Source organism: Seriola aureovittata, chromosome 13 (assembly GCF_021018895.1).
Source record: "Seriola aureovittata isolate HTS-2021-v1 ecotype China chromosome 13, ASM2101889v1, whole genome shotgun sequence".
Taxonomy (NCBI): Eukaryota; Metazoa; Chordata; class Actinopteri; order Carangiformes; family Carangidae; genus Seriola; species Seriola aureovittata.
In genome coordinates this window covers 23533386-23552950 of record NC_079376.1, presented here as the reverse complement: position 1 = coordinate 23552950, position 19565 = coordinate 23533386, and positions in this window count along the sequence as shown.

The window sequence follows — 19565 nt, the reverse complement described above, 5'->3', positions numbered from 1 at the left end:
AAAAAAAAAATACAGAAATAAATACGTTTCTTGGGAATAAATAGCTGGGAAACAACAAATGGAAAATGATTAATGGATAGAAAGTTAAAGAAAGAAGAAAGAAAGTAGAAAAAGAAAGAAAATAGAAATTTAAATTGGAAGGTAAATAAATAGCGGAATTAATACAAAAGTAAATAAATACTGAAGCAAATTAAAACACTGTGGAAAACCTTGTAATTTTCAAAAATGTAAATCTAAATAACATTAAAAAAACATTGTAATTTTCTAAATGTAAATATAAACAATGTAGAAAAACTTGTAATTTTCCAAACATAAAGAACATGAAAAACATTGTATTCTTCAAAATATAAATATAAAATACATGAAAAACCCTGTAATTTTCAGAATATAAATACAAAGAACATGGAGAACTTTGTCATTTTTAAAATCCAAATATAAAGAACGTAAAAAAACCTTGTAATTTTTTTCCAAATATTTTGTTTACATTGTAAATAATCCCTCTCATAAGGCCGGTGCTCATCGACACATACAGCCCTGTGGGGAGGCCTGGTGCTGCTAACTCAGCGGCTCTATGTGCAGCTTTGCTGAAAAGAGTTGGCGACACTGCTCCTGAGATGTCATTGCAAATCGTCCATTGGTTGTTCGAGGGGGAGGAGCCGCATTTTGAGACATTGTTGTGCAGTTAGAATTTGTCAGCCCTCGGGGGGGGGGGGGCTCTACGGCCTGGGGCCTGCTTGGCCTGTTCACGTGAAGGCTGTGCCTCTGAGCGGAGGGGCTGCAGGGATGGTTTGTTAGTCAGTGACTCCACCGCTGAAATATCTCAGCACGGCTTTCTTTCTTTTCAGGCGCCTTCTGGCTCATCTGCTTGTTTTTATATCACAAGTGTTACAGGAGTTTGGTGACACGCAGAGAGCGAGCGGTCAGTATGTGTTCCGCTGAAGTGTTTCATGTTTTCAACTGTCAGCTCTTGATCATAATTGTTTTCTGAGTGCAATGAGTGATGAGTGACTGAGTAATGTGTGTGTGTGTGTGTGTGTGTGGGGGGGGGTCGGCAGAGCCTGAGACGTGGGTAAGTGAAGGAATTATAAAGAAAACAGTCATTTGGCCAGTTCACCCTCACATATGCAACTAAACAGCTCAGTGTTTGCGTAGGTTAATTTCCACATTCTGATGCTGTGAGCCAAGGCTGAGCTCAGGAATGTTGATGTTCACATGGTTAACATATCTTGGCTGTTACATGCGAGAGCTGAATTAACAATATGTGAAATTTTAAAATAAATAACTCACATGTAGCCAATCACGCTTGTCATCGCCGCTCAGAGCTGCACCGCTCCCCAGACTCTCATATTTGCCTTCACCCAAGCTTTGGCTGTGCAGACCAGGGCGGGTTGACTGGGCAGGAGGTCATCATAAGACCATTAAATACCTCCAGAGGCTCCCAGTGAGCAAACATAGCAACCATTTCTCCCACTTCTCCCAGTCTCTGGATCGTTTTATCTTCAGCTGTCTCATGTTTGGACGCTGCTTATCTGTAAAAGCAGATGATTAGGAAACACACAGCAGCAGCACCACCTCCTGTTATTAACCTGAAACCTGGAGCCGTGTGTCACCATGTGTGCCAGCATAGATAGATGATGATATAATACTTTGAACAGGCTGATGCAGCAGCAGGAGGATGTTTCTTCACACTGTGCAGTTCAGTTCACTCTGAGGACAGTTTTCTATTGATGGCTGCTGTGTAGACAGGACCAGCACCCATTGGTGCAGCTTATAATTAGTTATCATCCTTTATTAGAGCATCTTTGCCCAGATTATATAACTCATCAACCAGGGGTTATATATGAGGAGAGGATGACACTGTGGGGAATGCGTTGACTCTGCTGGAGATAATCATAGACCTAGTGTGGATGTTGTTGGTGAAACACCAGTGATGGAAACTTCCCAGGTCTCCTTGTTTACATATCAAAGAATCAGTTTTCATTTAATTTTTTTGTTTTCACTTATAACAATGCATCTGAGATGTAGAGCTACACACACACACACACACACACACACACACACACACGCACACATAGTTTATACACTTCTGGTGACAGTCAGCTTCCAATTTGGCACAAACATTCACTTGGACTCAACGATGAACTGATTCGATTTTTGGTGGCTAAGTATCAATGGTCAATATCAGTGTGACCTCACAAAACACTTTTTCAGCCATATTTTCTATGACTCTGGATAAACAGGGATGTAACCTGAAACTAGTCTGAGTGGTGCAGGCAGAAAACCATGAGGAGGTGATTGTAGTTAAATTTGTGACCTCTGGAGAATTTCGTCACAGATTTATGATTCCGAGAATACATGTTTTTTCTCTGAATATTACCAAACTTCCACAGCTCAATACTTTTATTTATTGATTTATTTTTTTTTCTTACCAACAATGGCCCTAACAGGCTGCAGTAGGAACCACCATGAAGTTAATCTTCTATCCAAACAGGATAACTGGATAGCTGTGTCCAAAGTATTTTATAAAGGCTACATGTGTTAGCATCACTTCATATTCTGCTCAGAGTGATTAATCTAGTCTAATTTAGTTTATCTTAATTGAACTGAAGCAAGTTCAGTAATGTAACAACAAACAAACAAACAAACAAACAAACAAATAAACAAACAGCAGCGCTAGTTGAGTTCACTGGAGTTAAAACCAGCTTTTTAAATACTCAACTCTTCCTCCTGGTAGACCAGGAGTCACCTGTGAATATTTTTCACCTCCTGAAGAGGGAACCACCAGGTCAACATGACTCAAAGAAAGAACACTTACCCAGCATGCACTTTGTCTCTCTGCTACATTTCAAATCTCATTACTGATTAATGTGGAAAATGTTGTGGAAACTTCCCAGGTCTCCTTGTTTACATATCAAAGAAACAAGGTTTTCATTTATGTTGAGCAACTATGACTGTGACTGAGGTGAGTTCAGGGTCAAAGGTCAGTTCGTTTTTCAACTTCAGTTTGAACAGTTTATGACAGATGAGTTTACTTTGAAATGAATGAAAGCTCTGAGGCAGCAGTGGACTGATGCTGACTCACCTCACATGAACAACAAAGTTAAAACACATAAACGTCTGTTATAAAATCTCAGAGAAGGTAAAATAGCTACACCAACATGACAAAAGTAGTTTACTACATCAGAAGGTACTTTTATTTTTTTAGCTTTAAGTCATGTCACAGCTGAGTGATGACTGTCAGTCAAACACAGGTAAAAATGTTCACTGCAATTGTTTAATTAAAATAACCTGTGATGTCACTGATGCATAACAACAAACAAACAGAACTAAATGTGTGCTCCACATTATAAAAAACGCTGTCCACTCCCAGTCAAACCTTCAGTTCGTCAGGAGGTCAGCAGGTGCGCTGTGACCTGTGCGGTCTCCCTGGCGACGCTGCTGAGGGTGTATCTGATGCTGGGGGTTTAAGAGGAGACTGAGTCCGTCTCTGAGCCTGAATCATGACACAGGTGCACATCAATATCTGGGTGGAGATATTATTTGTGTGAAAAGATTAACAATCAGTGTGTAATTGTGTAATCTGTAATTATATATGTCGGTTAGTTCCGACCAAGTGATTTGATTGTACAAGAGTCATTCCATGAGTACTGATATAGCGTACAACAGCACTGGGACTTTTAACTACATGTATCACTCCGCCTCACAGGTGTTCTATTAACTGTTAATTAGCATTTCATTAATAGTCGTTATCTGCCTTAGATTGTAAAAAAACTTTTGATGAAGGATGAAGGGAAGAAGCCTGGATACTTCACCACACCTCCAGGTGCACTTAAATGACATCTTCAGGTCAGGAAAATATTTGTGTCGCTTAGCAACAGTCCAGTACCAGTCCAGTTGTGGAACTATATGTGTTGGCGTTACCAAATAAATGATGAAATAAACAAACAAATCATAATCTGTTGTTGCTTATCTAACTAATATGGCGCTCAGAGAACTGTTGTATGAAAGCAGTATCACACGAGAGGGAGTGAGGACATAAACCAGCTGACACCTGGTTATGGCAGCTAGTGAACTGTTATTCATGTTAGTTAACTGCAGTTAGAGGCTATTATCTTAAGATACTTTATTAATACAGCTGGCTACATGAAATACACTGTTGACTAGAGTCATGAGACGTCCGCTGATGTGTGATTACAACTGAAGTCGACAACGGTGACACTTCCTGAAACATCTGCTTTGTGATTGGTCACTGTACTCAGTCCAGACCAGTAATGTCGTGGTCCTCATGTGCGTCTACTGACCGCTGCAGCAGGTGAACAACATGACCTGTGGACTGTGTGTGATTTAACCTTCTCCAGTCTGCGTTCTCTCCTGACATGTGAAGGTTTGTCTGCCATCCACGCTGTTTGTTGGATTAGTTATGTGTGTGTGTTTATTTATGATGCAGTTGTGTCTGCAGTAATGATCTTACAGCCCCTGAGGACAGAATCCAAGCACAATGAAAACACAGGTGTGTTGGGAGAAGTCCAGCAAACATACTTCAGACTGCTGCAGAGGAGCCAGGAGTGTGTGTGTGTGTGTGTGTGTGTGTGTGTGTGTGTGTGTGTGTGTGTGTGTGTGTGTGTGTGTGCGCGCACATCAGGGAGCGAGAGCATTTAACAGTGAAACAGGGCACTCAGTTCAAAGATGGACCCCCTGTTCTTAACAAGTAGGAGTGATGATTCATACAGACATCCATCTGTGCTGTGTTACTGAGGCTGCACACCATCCCACACCGGCTGCGTGTCAACACAGAAACTACAACACTGACGAGTAGGCTGTACATCATCATCATCATCATCATCATCATCATCATCATCATCGCCACTGTCTGTGCTGTATACTGGTAATTGTCCTACAGAGAACAACATGACGATCCACAAACATCAGAGTTTCCATAAACTATTAAACATAATAACAATAATAATAATAATAATAATAACGATCTGCAGTTGTTGATTCATGATACATTTAATATCAGGGAACAGAGACTGTGAGAAGTTCTCCAGGAGCGCAGTGCACCAGCTGGGCGTATAAAAGTAGGTCTGACGTCTAGTGCTGCTACACCCGACTTACACCGAGTGCACCAAACCTGACTTCGCCTGGTCTTATGTACTAGACGTAAATGTTACACCCCGGCACAACACACACAGGTGCACTGGTCATAACTTTAAGTTGGTCATAGCTTTCAGTTGTAAGTCAGACTTACTCCACTCCTGATCCTTAAAAACCGTCAAAACATTAACGTCATCCATGTTGAAGCAGCTTTGGACCCTGTATTGGATGCTTTGTTGCTTTGTTGAATCCAGCGTTGCATATAGCATACGATCCTGTGTCGAATCGTGTGTCAGATCCTGTGTTGGATCCAAGGCGGGGTCCAAGACAGGATCCAACATGGGATCCGAGTCCCTCTGGCTGTAAACATGGTTCACACATGCTCTTCACACTCAGCTCCTCTAATAAATCTGCAGTGTTGAACATCTGGAGAATCTGGCTCTTTCCTCTGTACTGTACTCAGTATGAGACAGGTGGTCTCTGCTGTTCGTGCCATTTTCATATCACTGGTCAGATTTCCCTCTTCCTCTGTTTGAGGGTTTTTTCAGCCAAAACCTGTGAAGATGGAGGACGCCGTCACTGCTGCACCTCATCGTCAGGCTGCAGGGGAAAACACACAGTCCTGAGTTTAACACTGTGGGCGACGTGGTTCACGAGGAGGGGAATAAAACTACTTGTTTGTTCGACCTGTAGTTCTGCATTCTTCTTCTTCACTGCCTTTGTAGGTGCTCTGCTGTTCACTACCAGTCCTCACTCACCGCCCACCAAGACATGGAGTTTCATCTTTATGTAAATGCTCTTTGATACAGCAGCTTTGATTCCCTCAGTCTGCACCACAGGATACACCCACGCTGAGAGACACCAGCTTCATCACCGAGGTCAGGTCCTTGTCTCTGGGTATTTAGGGGTTTTCTTAACTTACATGGAGACAGTGTCTGTACTCTGTGTGAGACACTGAGATCCACTCTGATCACCCTTTTCTTCTTCTTCTTCTGCAGCAGGAAACTTGTGACAGTTATTTATGATTTTCACTTCAAACAAATCTTCTGATTCTTTCCCATGATTAAATGGAGTAAATCCCTGAAACAGCAGCAAAGCCTCCATGAAGTCATTTTACGGAACAACAACAGTATCTGTGGTTTGTGTTTAAAGTGGACCGGGACACTGACAGGACTCACTACAGAGGGAGCAGCTGTGATGAAGAGCAGGAGCAGTGAGGTTACTTACAGAGAGCTCTCTGAAGAGCTGGACATGCTTAATACACATTATCTGTCTCATTTATCACCACTGAGCTGGTGAGATGACGGGAGCCGGGCCTGCGACCCGTCCCGCTGGGGAGAGGGAACGTCTCACAGGAAGAAGAAGAAGTTCTGAACCTCAGCGCTGCGTCTCGTTGTAGCTGTCTAATTATGACGGCTCGTCAGGGAGCGCAAGTGAAAACATGCGGCGGATTATAAAATCAATTAGTCTTCATTTGAGACGCTTTCAGAGCCAAACAAGCAGAGAGCAAGTCTGTGTTCACAGACTGAACATTTTGATTTTCATCCCCTGTATGACTTCACTGCATCTGCAGGCACTACAGCGGATCACTGTCGGAACGTAGAGTATACTTCTTCTGTAAAAAACAAACATCAAGTCTTTGTGAACATGTTTTACCATTTGTCTTTGTCTTTGCAGGTTACACACAATCTCTCACTCCTAAAATTTGCTTTGAAAATCTAAGAATCACAAACAATTAAATTATGTGTGAGGCTTTAAATCATCATTTCATTTCATCAGCAACACGTTTAATACACAGTCCACTACTACAGCCACTTGTAGGTTTTCACATCTGTAGGTTCTTCACCAAATATTTCCAACTCTGGCCACATTCTCCTTCAGATCAGTGAGCCGTGGTGAAGTTTAGAGTAAGCTGGTTCATTTAAACTCTAACAAATCTAAGGGTGAGGATGATTTAGATCCTTCCCTCTGGTCTGATTGCAGCACCTCCAGCTTACATTTCTAACTCATCACTCGCAACAGGCCAAATTCCAGAAATCTGTGGCGTCCTGATGACCAAGTGGGTACGGGTATACTGAGCCCTGAGCAGCAGGTCCCTGGGTCCACTGCATGTCTCTCTACCAATCTCTCTCCCGTATTTCTTCAATTCCACTTCCCCTATCAAATAAAGGCATAAAACCACCCAAAAAATAACAGGAAGTCTCCACTGGTTATCCCATTACACAGAGGCGGTGATCCTTGCAGCTTAAATAATTACTGTCCAATCTCAAAATTGTCCTGTTTAGCAAGAATCCTGGAGTCTCTAGTAAATTCTCAACAGACTGTTTCTAGAGTCAAATCACATATTACAGCCCGAGCAGTCAGGATTCAGACCATGTCATAGCACAAAAACAGCAGCATTAACAATATCATTGAAGCCCTGGACAGTCATAAACATAGTCCTGCACCTTTCATTGACCAACAACAGGGCCCAGAACCCCACCCAAAAGCAGTAGAGAGCAGTATGATGAGTTGTTCTGATCGAGACGTCAATCTGACACACGATACAAGCAATTCTGAGCCAATCCCCTCGTAATTCTGGGGAACACCAGGGATGAGGTAACGGGGAGAAAATGCCGGGCGCCACGGGGGCCGAGGTCGGAGGAGCAGTAAAAGCGCATACTCCTACTCGCCGCACGGCCAGACGAGCATGCAAACTGCAGGACCGGCAATTCAGACGCAACAAGCCGGTGATTATTCAAGGAGATTCCAACCTTAACAGAATCCCACCATTCAATAACCTGTAGACAGATCTTCACAGCTACCTGGGCGCCACAATCTACCACTTTTTGAAAGTGTGTGAGAAAGCACTGGTACATCCACACACCAAAATTGTGATATTCTCAATAGGCATGAACAGTAAGGACCAGGAACCAGAGATTACCACAATCAAACAACTGTTTTCAGGAGGGCCGAGCTCACCTTCCCTCATGCAGACATTTACTTCCCGTGCATGAACTCTCCCTCCTTCCCTCCCAGCAGAGCAGCAGCAGAACCTGAAAATAATCAACCATCACATTAGAAAACACGTTCCTTCTTTTCCAGCCTTACTGGAAGCAGACTTCAGCACCAGAGACGACCCCATCCACTGGACGCCTGAAACTACATACAGTTACACTCTCTTATTTCACTGGGATATTTCAAAAGACTGTACTTATGTATTTACCATCATACACATCTTTGCACATCCCTTTCTTGAATGTGAAAATGTGTAATGAATGAATGAATGTGTGTGTCCATTTTAATGCCCATGAATTTATGTGAGTCTGTCTATTTATATAAACTTTGTAAGTTTATTTTTGTACAGAAGTCTGTCTTGAAAAAGAGATCCTTATCTCAATGACACTGCCTGTTTAAGTAAAGGATTTAATAATACACCCTAATATAGTTCAATGACATGCAGGACTGTGGAGTTAAATGATGCAAGAAGCTTAAAATGTGTCGACATGACGTGAAATGTCCAGAAAGTGGCAGTTTAAATGTAAAACCATAAGATCACACTGTTCACAGATCACACATTTAAACAACTCCTCCTCCAACCTGAACAAACCACACAGGCCGTTTTTCTCAACCCTCTGATACGACCCATAGCAGTGTCTCCTGAAATAGCGCCCCCTACCTTGGTTGTCATGGTTGCAGTAATAAACACGTGGACTGTACCGACAGTGGTGTACCTACCTTTGTCGCATTTATCGCATTCTTACTATAATAACATTGACCAAGTAGTTTAAACTACTTGGTTAGGTTTAGGAAAAGATTGTGATTTGGGTTGAAATAAGTACTTCCTCAACATTACATGGTATTTGTTGTCATGGTTACAATATACACTGGTAGTTTCACATGGGAATTATGTGTCATATTCATCCATCCACCACAACCTCCTCCTGACGTGGACTTTGTCTCTGTTTATACTACGTCACCGCACTTTTCCCTTTGCTCCTGTCGTAATTACTACGACCACTAGATGTCGCCTAGCAACAAAACGTAACTATGGGTCATAATAACCTGCTGCACAGACGACCTATCGTCTTGTTTTTTACATAAGGACTGTCAGTGTGTGTTTGTGTGTGTGTGTGTTTGTGTGTGTGTGTGTGTGTGTGATTAGTCAACAAGCAGCAGCTGATCAATCAATCAGCTCACCTGGTACTGATGTCACAAACTACCTCCATCTCTCGCTCTCTCTCTCTCTTTTCTCCTGCAGCTGAACGTCAACCTTACTCACCCCCACATTCATACAACCTGTCTATAATGTAACATAAATAAAATGAATGATGGATAAATAAGAACAAATCATTTGTTTTCTCTGCATGCGCCTCAAGGTCCTTGAACATATTCCAGAGGTCTTTGAATTAAATCCAGGACGCTTCAGGTTCAGATAGAGTGTCTGTGTGTGTGTTATCTGTGTTATCCTCCAGTGTACAACAGTGAGTCAACCTTTCTGACTGCAGAAAGGTCACGTTTTTTATTTTTCAGTTTCAGATTGATTCATTTGAAGGATCTCTAGAGACATGATGACACTAAATTATCTCATATTTCACAAGAACACTTGTAAAGGAAATCTGTTTCTATTCTAGTTAGTACTGAAGAATTCTGGGAGATGAAGTCCTGCTGCAGTGGACAGGACACAGTGACCGAAGCAGACTGTGACAGAACAGCAGCAGCAGCAGCAGCAGCAGCAGCAGCCACTGAACACATCTGCAGACACATGGATGAACTGCAGCCTGATGAGCTGCCTGCTGGCCAGCAGCCAAGCTAAACTGAGTGCATACTTTACAGTAGTCTCTGTGTTTGAGGAGCATGTGCTCCAACAGGCTGAGGGAATGTTAAAAATCTGAAAATGACTCTTCATTACAATTGCTGGTTTGCCAGATGCTGTTTTGTTTTTCTACAGAGACCCATCAGACTCAAACAGAGAATCAGTCAGTGATACCACATTGTGGGAAGGTGGTATAAATGTTGAAAGATAGGTTCATGATTTTCTATTCTTTCTTTACACAACCCTGAACCTCTGCACATTCAGAGGGTCACTGATTATTCCTTTTGTCCCTGCTGACCCAAAAAATCCATAGACCTCGTTCTGTGGAGAAATGCATCAGGTTTTGTTTAAGTTAACTTATGCAGTGAACCTCGTACTTAAATGTCATACTTGCATAAAAACAGTGAGTTTGGAAAACTAGACCACTGACGTATTTTTCATCATGAATAACTTTCTCCAGGTTGATGACAGATAAATGGTTTGGTTTTCTTCTTACCTGATAATACAAACTGGCAGTTACCTCGGTATTGGTTATCATGTAGCCAAGTTTTCCATTAATTTCAGCTGTTAAATATAATTATCTCTGTCTTGTCCTCTGTTACAACACATCCATTAATCAATGCAGTGTTTTAGAGAAACCGTACTACAAGAATAAGTAGAGTCAACAGCAGAGTGTGAATTATAAAATGTCAGGGGGGGTCAACTGTTTCTCCAGGGAAAAACAGAACCCAGTACAGTGAAGGTGCTTCAGTGTATTGTTACAGTCCATACAGTACCTTGCTAGTTTAACCAAAGCTGTCAAATAAATGCAGTGGAGTAGAAAGTACAATAATTGAAATGTAGGAGTGGAAGTATAAAGTAGCATAAAATGGAAATACTCAAGTGCATTAGATCATATATGACATTTTATATTGGTAATAAAATGGCAAGCTAACACTGGAAATAATGCGCTAGCTAATGTTAATAACATCAGACAAAAGTTAGAAACTAGCTAACATTAGTTAGCTAAACTATAACTTAAAGCTAAAGTTAAAACTAGCTAACATTAGTGTTCATCCGTAGATACTTCACACAATCTAAATCAGAAACTTTGAAGGTAAAAAAGTAAAGCGTATCGAATAAGCTCGATAGCTAGTCACATTCACCTACAGTGTCTCAATTAGCTTGCATGACCCGCAGGAGCAGAGACTTTAGCACATGAACCACTTATGGGAATAAATTAGGCAGACAAGATGAGAAGTTAATGTCAAGGTTTGGAAATAGTACGGTTCACTTTAGGTGTGTCTGAAATCGTAGTACTAGATCCAGGCATTGATATGGGAAATATTTTGCAATATTTACAATTGCAGGTAAGTAGGATAAATAAATAATGATAATAATGTATATAAATAAAAAAAAACAAACAACAACAGCATTAAAACAAACATGTCAGTGGAGAAAAGATTTTCTGGTGACATAAGGACCCTGATATGTACACTGGGGTCAACAGGGGCCCGACAACAAATCTTTGCCCTGAGGCCCCTAACAGGGTTAATCTGGCCTCGTCAGTCTGGACAAAACCACAGTGATCACGAGTCTGTGAGGATGAAAGTTTATTTAGAATTCCACTCTGAATAAAAAGTGTGACTGCTTATGAAATGATGATTTATGTGAAATTGTTGCTTTTGAACTCAGATCAAAGTCTTTTATTGTCTGAGCTGGTTCAGTAAACTTTCTTTTCACACATGTTGACTTTCTTCCACTGAAACTCAAACATGAAATGAGAGAACGTCCACGCCCGGCTGACGCCTCCTCATCGTGACTCAACTCGGACTCGGCCCCTGGAAGAGCCACTTTGAAAAGGCAGCGACACATCAAGGAGTCAGGCTGTGTGTTCAGCAGCCATACATCACTGACACTGACAGAGGGGGTACAGGATGCGGTCAGTCCTGTGGTCCACTGATGGTACAACAACCGGAGGATGCTGCCCACAGAGTCTCCACCTCGTCCTCTTCTCACAAATAAATTATAGAACATTCATTTTTATAGAACACGTCATTTTTACTCACTGGTGTGAGGAGGATGAAAATTATACTGTGGTAAAAACTACTTTCTAGTGTTTCACCTGAGCAGTGAGGTCATGAGGGACTGATCATCATTTGTCTTTGATACAGAGAAACATACATCAGACTTACACTTATGTATTAACCTCAGGGAAACATTACGACTGTGGCGGTGAGGCGTACACTACACACCACTGTCTTATTTCCAACCTCACCAAACCTGAAAGAACACCTTTTTTCCCAAAATAAAGCTGTTTTGTACTTTCCAACTCCCATAGCATCTCAACTTCCCTCTCATTACCTACTGTCTCTCATGTATATAAAGGATGAGGAGAGACTCCTTAATGAGATCAAGGAATTTAAAGACATGTAAAACCCACAAATACAGTGGATAAAACCAGAAATTGGATATTCAAGTGAAAAATCAAGTTGAAGCAGTTGGTGTCCACACATGATTTTGGCGTGCTGCACCTTCATATGATGCTCCATTGTGCTGTGGTGGCTGTTCTGCCCTCTGTCCATCATCTCTTTTTATTTCCATAGTTAGTTTTGTAGTTATGTAATTTTGAGATATGGTTTGTATGAGTTTATATCCCCGCATGTCACGTTGTCATGAGGCAATATGATATCTAATATGATGATGCTAACATGACGAGACTGACATGAGGAGGCTGACATGACGATGCTAACATGACAGTGCTACCATGACGAAGCTGACATGACAATGCTAACAGGATGAAGCTGACACGACGATGCTGACAGGACGAGATTGATATGACGATGCTAATATGATGATGCTAACATGATGAGACTGACATGATGAGGCTGACATGATGAGGCTGACATGACGATGCTGACATGACGATGCTAACATGATGAGGCTTACATGACGATGCTGACATGACGATGCTAACATGACGAGACTGACATGATGAGGCTTACATGACGATGCTGACATGACGATGCTGACATGACGATGCTGACATGACGACGCTGACATGTTGAGGTGTCTGGTGTGGTCAGGAGGCCTGTCTGGCTGCAGTGGGCTCCAGGTACAGCTGACTGTGTCACTGTTGTACTTTGTTGTGTTTTTATGTTGTGTGGCATGAAACTAAGAACACCACATACTGTATTCATCTACCGTGTCCAATAGAAAAGTGAGCTCACAAATCCTTTTTTATGAAAGGCACAAACTATGTCCTAACTGTTTCTCATTAGAAGGACTTGTACATCACGGTCTCTGAGCTCTGACGAGTCTGCTTTTCTCAGTCTTAAAACAGTGGAACAACCTTCAGCCTTCTCCTTTGTGTCTTTAATCAGAATCAGACCAGCAGCATAGGAACTCACTGGTATCTCTGTGCATTTGTTTGGAGTTCATTAGACGTCACTGTGGCTCTGATAAGACAGTGTATTCAGCAATAACATCACTTCATGTTAATGTCATACTAACACAGTCATTTCCATACTGAATAAAAATCAGACTGTGACCATCTGAGAACTGACAGACACACAGGACCCGTACAGCGAGCTCAGCCTCCTGAGCCCATGTGTCAGCAGCAGAGGGGTGCAGGCGCTCAGACTCACTCTTGTGTACACAGTCCCACATTTCAAACAGTGGCTCACAGAAGGAATTTCTTGTCAAAACACAAGGGATTTGGAGAAGGAAACTGCCGGATGTTCCACAAGTGTCTTCCTTTGCCAGGAGCTGTGTGTGTCAGATCTAAAACAGGCCTGTCTCTACAGCGACTACGTTTACATGACCAGAAGAATTACCCTCTATATACTGTGCTTCAGCCCCAGTCCACCTGACTGTCTCTGTGGGCTGTTCATATCCTGGGACCCGAAATTCCATGGTGCACCTGTACTTACCTGTCCTGACCTGTACTGTCCTGTACTATACTTCCCCTACTCTCCTGTCCTGTCTTGACCTGTCCTGTCCTGACCTGTACTGTCCTGTACTGCCCTGTGCTTCCCATACTCTCCTGTCCTATCCTGTCATATATTTACCTGTCCTGTCCTGTCCTGTACTGTAATGTCCTGTACTGTCCTGTACTCTCCTCTTCTGTCCTCTTCTGTCCTGTCCTCTTCTGTCCTGTCCTGTCCTGTATTGACCTATACTGACCTGTACTGACCTGTACTGACCTGCCCTGTACTGACCTGTCCTGACCTGTCATGTCATGTCCTGACCTGTACTGACCTGTCCTGACCTGACCTGTCCTGACCTGTACTGCCTTGTACTGACCTGTCCTGACCTGACCTGTACTGACCTGTACTGACCTGTCCTGACCAAGCTAAAATAACTAGCAGATCTGAACAGCATGTAAACAACTGCTGAATTAGTGGAAGTCATTAAAAGGAGCAGAGAGCTGTGAGTGCTACAGCAGAACTAAAGTAAGTTTAAATGTACAGCAGGTAGTTAAACACTGTGATGAAGAAAACAGCAAGGTAAACTGTGTTCAGATAGAGCCGCAATAAACTCTACCAGTAACAACCAAACTCCAGCTACTGGAGATGAGACACTACACGGACTGCAGCACGTCAGCACGGGGCAGCCAATTTACACTATAACCACTAAAATAGACTACACCACTGTGAGAAACACTTTTTCATGTCACAGCTACAACAACACAGATTCTACAGTCTGAAAAACGACCACATAACTAAGTTGATACATTAACGAGGATCATAAAAACTGAACATTAATAAGTGAGGTAACTGGTATTTACTGCTGTTCACTTTGAATTATAGCTTCCTGTTGTCTTCTTACTTCTACTTATGCTGTAAAACTTGACTGGTGTTTATACTGGACTCACTGGGGAGCTGTACTGGGAGCTGTGGTCTCTGCTGCTCTGCTCCTCCTGTCTGTTGTCTTCAGAGTTTCTGCTAATAGATGAAGACCTTTTTGAAGCATTTCTGGATTTTTCTCTGAGCTTCTCAGACCTTTATGTTTTTATATTTTGTTATTCCTGTTAAATGAGTCAGCATCAGCTCCGCTGCTGCCTCAGAGCTTAAACCATGATAAACATACAAACACACAAACAGTAAGAGGGTTAGGATCTTTTATTTTTTGTGTCGTGGCCCGACAGGATATATCCTTCTGATGACATTGTCTGACTGTAATTTCAGTTCAACACAAAAGGTTTTCATTGTGCTATTTCTGTCTAAATAGCTCAAAAGGATTTTCAGTTTCATTCCTACTTCACTGAGACACTGAGAATGAACAGAGAGTGACAAATAGATAGATAGATAGATAGATAGATAGATAGATAGATAGATAGATAGATAGATAGATAGATAGATAGATACTTTATTTATCCCCTAGGGGAACTTCATGTGTCCAATAGCTCATTGTTGATGATAATAATAATAATAATAATAATAATAATAATAATAATAATAATAATAATAATAATAATAATAATAATAACAACAATAATAACAACAATAATAATAATAGTAATAAAAACAGTTGATAATAAATAAACAATAATAATTAGATTAGTCCACTTCCTTTGGCTGAGGTGTTGTATAGCCTGATGGCAGTGGGAACAAAGGATCTCCTGAACCTCTCTGTTCTGCAGTGCAGTGAGATGAGACGTTTGCTGCAGCTGTAGCTGCATCTCTCTCATGCCAGAATGTTGTGGAGAGGATGGTTGGTATTGTCCAAGATGGCCTCCATCTTACATCGCATGTGTCTCTCCACAACAGTCCTGAGTGAGTCCAGACTCCTGCCAAGCACAGACCCAACCTTTCTGACCAGCTTGTCCAGTCTCTTTGTGTTCATGTCTGACATGCTGCTGCCCCAGCAGACTGCAGCATGAAAGAATACACTGGCCACCACTGACTGATAAAACATGTGCAGCATTTCACTGCAGACGTCAAAGGACCTGAGCCTCCTGAGGAAAAAGAGCCGGCTCTGCCCCTGGTAGATTGCATCTGTGTTCAGGGACCAGTCCAGTTTACTGTCCAGGTGAACACTTAGGTATTTATAAGTGTGCACCACCTTAGTGTCCTTCCCTCTAGTGTTGACTGGCTGAAGGGTGGGCCTATACCTCTGAAAGTCCATGACCATCTCCTTGGTCTTGGAGGTGTTCAGAAGGAGGCAGTTCTTGTCGCTCCATTCACTGAAGGCCATCGTCAGATCCCTGTACTCCTCTTCCTGCCTGTTCCTGATACTTGCCACAATAGCTGTGTCATCCGAGTATTTCTGGATGTGGCAGGACTCAGAGTTGTATTTAAAGTCTGCCATATACAGGGTGAACAGGAACGGAGCCAGAACAGTTCCCTGTGGAGCCCCAGTGCTGCTCATCACTGTCCCTGAGACATCGTTACCCAGCCTGACGCACTGTGGTCGTCTTGTCAGGTGGTCCAAAATCCAGGACATGAAGCAGGGATCCACCCCCATCGCTTCCAGCTTGTCTTTAAGGATGGGGGGTTGGATGGTGTTAAATGCACTTGAAAATCAAAGAACATAATCCTCATGTAACCACCTTGCTCATCCAAGTAAGAATGGGCCTGGTAGAGCATGTAAAGGACGGCATCATCCACTCCAATATGTTCTTTGTAGGCGAACTGTAGGGGGTGTAGTGCATGTTCAACCTGTGGCTTCAGAAGGTGGCGAAGCAGCCGCTCCAGGGTCTTCATGATGTGTGATGTGAGGGCCACCAGATATCACTGTAATAATTAATATAAACATGATATTTTCTCTGCTGTCTGCAGGTTGAAGTCGTCATAAGTCTGAATTTGTGTCTAAGGCAGCGTAGAACAAAACCAGGGACCACCTCCATCCCAGAGGTGTGGGAGTGAGTCCGGCCTACAAAAAGTGGTAGCAGCCTGGTTTCTGGAACAGATGAGCTTGTGAGATCACCACACACTGTCACCCCACACACCAGGAGGAAAACAACAAAACCTGACTTTAAAACAGGCATTCTGAAACTGCACTGTGGTTTAATGCAAGACTGGACTGAGGACTGAATAAGGACTGATGGATGTTTTATTACTGTACTGAGGGTGTCACTGTTGAACTCTGCTTGTTTAAACTTTTGTGTTAAATTTCTGTTTTATAGTTTTATAGCTGGACTGACCCAGACTCCACACCCTCCTGATTTACGGAAGAGGTCCCTTCAGTCTAACCTTCATCATGTTTGACTGTATCTGGACACACTGTACAGTGTATATGGTGTTATTCAGCTGGTCACCCAGACATCTTCACATATGGAGAGCCTCTTTGAAGGGGACCTGTCACAGCTCCATATTTTCATTCTGGACTCCACATTTGCAGTCAGAGGGGGATGTTATGAACAATAAAGTGGACAATAAAAATCATTATTTATCTCACACTGACTGTTATCCAGCCCCACAGCTGAGCCTGACAGAAACAGGCAACATTAGCTCAGGCCTCCTTAAGAGGCCTCCTTAAAAGCCCACTTTTGTTCTGATTGGCTGAACCTCCAGAAGCCTGCTGAGGGGCAGCACTCAGGGCTTGTGAGCCCCCCCCATCCTCGTACTGTGGAGGTTCTGAAAGCAAACTTTAAGACTAACTAACGAGTAGAGTAACAGGTAGAGAGAAGACAGCACGGACATCAGGACATGTCTGTTCAGTAAATATTAGGTCCATTACCTGCTCATTGCTCAGGACGCTGGATGTAGTCTCAGTCACAGAGAGAAGTTCCATGTGGTTTTTTTAAAGAATCATAAGAATCATAATGTTTAACCATGCGAGTGTCCATGAGGCAGAGTTATGTATTAACTTCCCGTTCTTCTTCTGTTAGCCCTGAAAAGAAAAATAAATCTAATATTTTTGTTCTGATCGTGTTGACCTGCAGTGGGTGAGTCTGTATTGCGTTAGTAAAACCTTCATCTCTGTGAACTGAGGATGACAGGCTCAGTTTGAATCTTCATCACAGTTAGCAGCAGAGACAAGCTCAAATACCTGTGTTAAACTTCAGCATTAACAGGATCACTGAGCAGCAGGCATGCATAACTAACACACCCAACAGCTGACCAGTGATCAGTGAGAGGGAAACTGATAGTCAAGAGGCTGGAGCCAATCAGGTTAGTGTGACCAGAGCCCTGCTCCTGTTCATTTCACAACATAAAGATCTTAACGGGACAAACGGACAGAAAAAAGGTCTTGAGGTCAGAGGGAACAGGAAGCTTCAGGTCAGGCTGCAAAGTAGATGTTAGTAGGTTTATATTGAAGAGGAAAATTTGGCCTGACAACACTGTCTCCTACAGAATATGTTTATGGGTCTTTCTGTAACTATGGGCACTTTTAATTCCAAGCAGTCAAATTTTGGATTTATTTAAAAAAATGTTATATGATGCTTGAAAAACATATAGATAGTGTTATTGCACATCTTGACAAAAAATATTACAAGAAATGTGATTTAATATAATTTATGAAGCATTTTATGGGTCAAAACACTACTTTTGTCGATGTCCCACCACTGTGGTTTCAATGTTCACCTTCATAAAAAGAGTTAATTCAATTACAATATGACATTATTTCAAATTAAATTGTGTGATAAACATATTACTTTACACCATGTTCAAATTCTTTTTTTTTTTTTTTAAATCAAGCATTATTTATATAATTTTTTTCATCAAAAATGTATCTGTCCCACACTTCTGAGTCCTTACTGCAACACTGGACAAATGTCTCTTTTCAATACAGAACAGCTCAGGTACACACAAAGTTGGCACACTAGGTGACTAAAGACCCAGAAAAAACAAGATAAAGATCATCATCTCTACCTTAGTATTTATTACGTGTCCTTACTGAACAGCTTAGTAATTGTGTATTTTGAAATAAATTCTAAAAATAAATTCAGAGGACTGTTGAATTGATATACTACTACATTGGATAACCACAGGTTTAGAAGGGAACAGCCTGGATCATGTTCACTGTTTCCAAGCAAGGAACATTTACTTTCTTCATCAGAGGATGATGAGGGACAAAGGTCAGGATTTTATCCCTGGAGACTTAGGTTCAGATCATGTGTTTTGCCTGATTTAGGCTAAAACTCTTGGTTAGAGACTTACAGTGTGTGTTCAATGTAGCATCATGTACACTGTAGGTAAATGTAGCCTGTAACCATCTAGCTTGTTTAATACACTTTACTCTTACCTTCAGAGATTGAATAAGATTGTGTCTACAGATGAACGCTAATGTTATGTCCTGCTTTAGCCTTAAGTTACAGTTTAACTATATAATGTTAGCTAGCTTGTAGCGTGCCCTGTTAATTCCAGTGTTACCTTGTCATGTCATTAGCAAAATAAAATGTCATATATGATTTAATGTTAACAAACACTGTACTGTAACATCCTGTATGAACATCAGATCCCCCCCTGAGTTGTCCCTGATGTAAATGGGTTGTTGGAGAAGGTTACTTTTACGAGCCAGGGTTAACATCACAGCAGAGGTGTGTTCTGCAGAGGTCCGGATCAGTGTTGATTGAGGGAGCAACAGACCGACAGACCAACATCACCTCATTAAAGTGATACACAAAGGCAGGAACAGAGCTAAAACTGAGAGAGAAGAATCTGTGGTTTCCCTTCTGCCTGTCCTCAGTATCACTGAGAACATTTTGATGACATAAATGAATCATAAATCTTCATTTGAGCATCCCAGA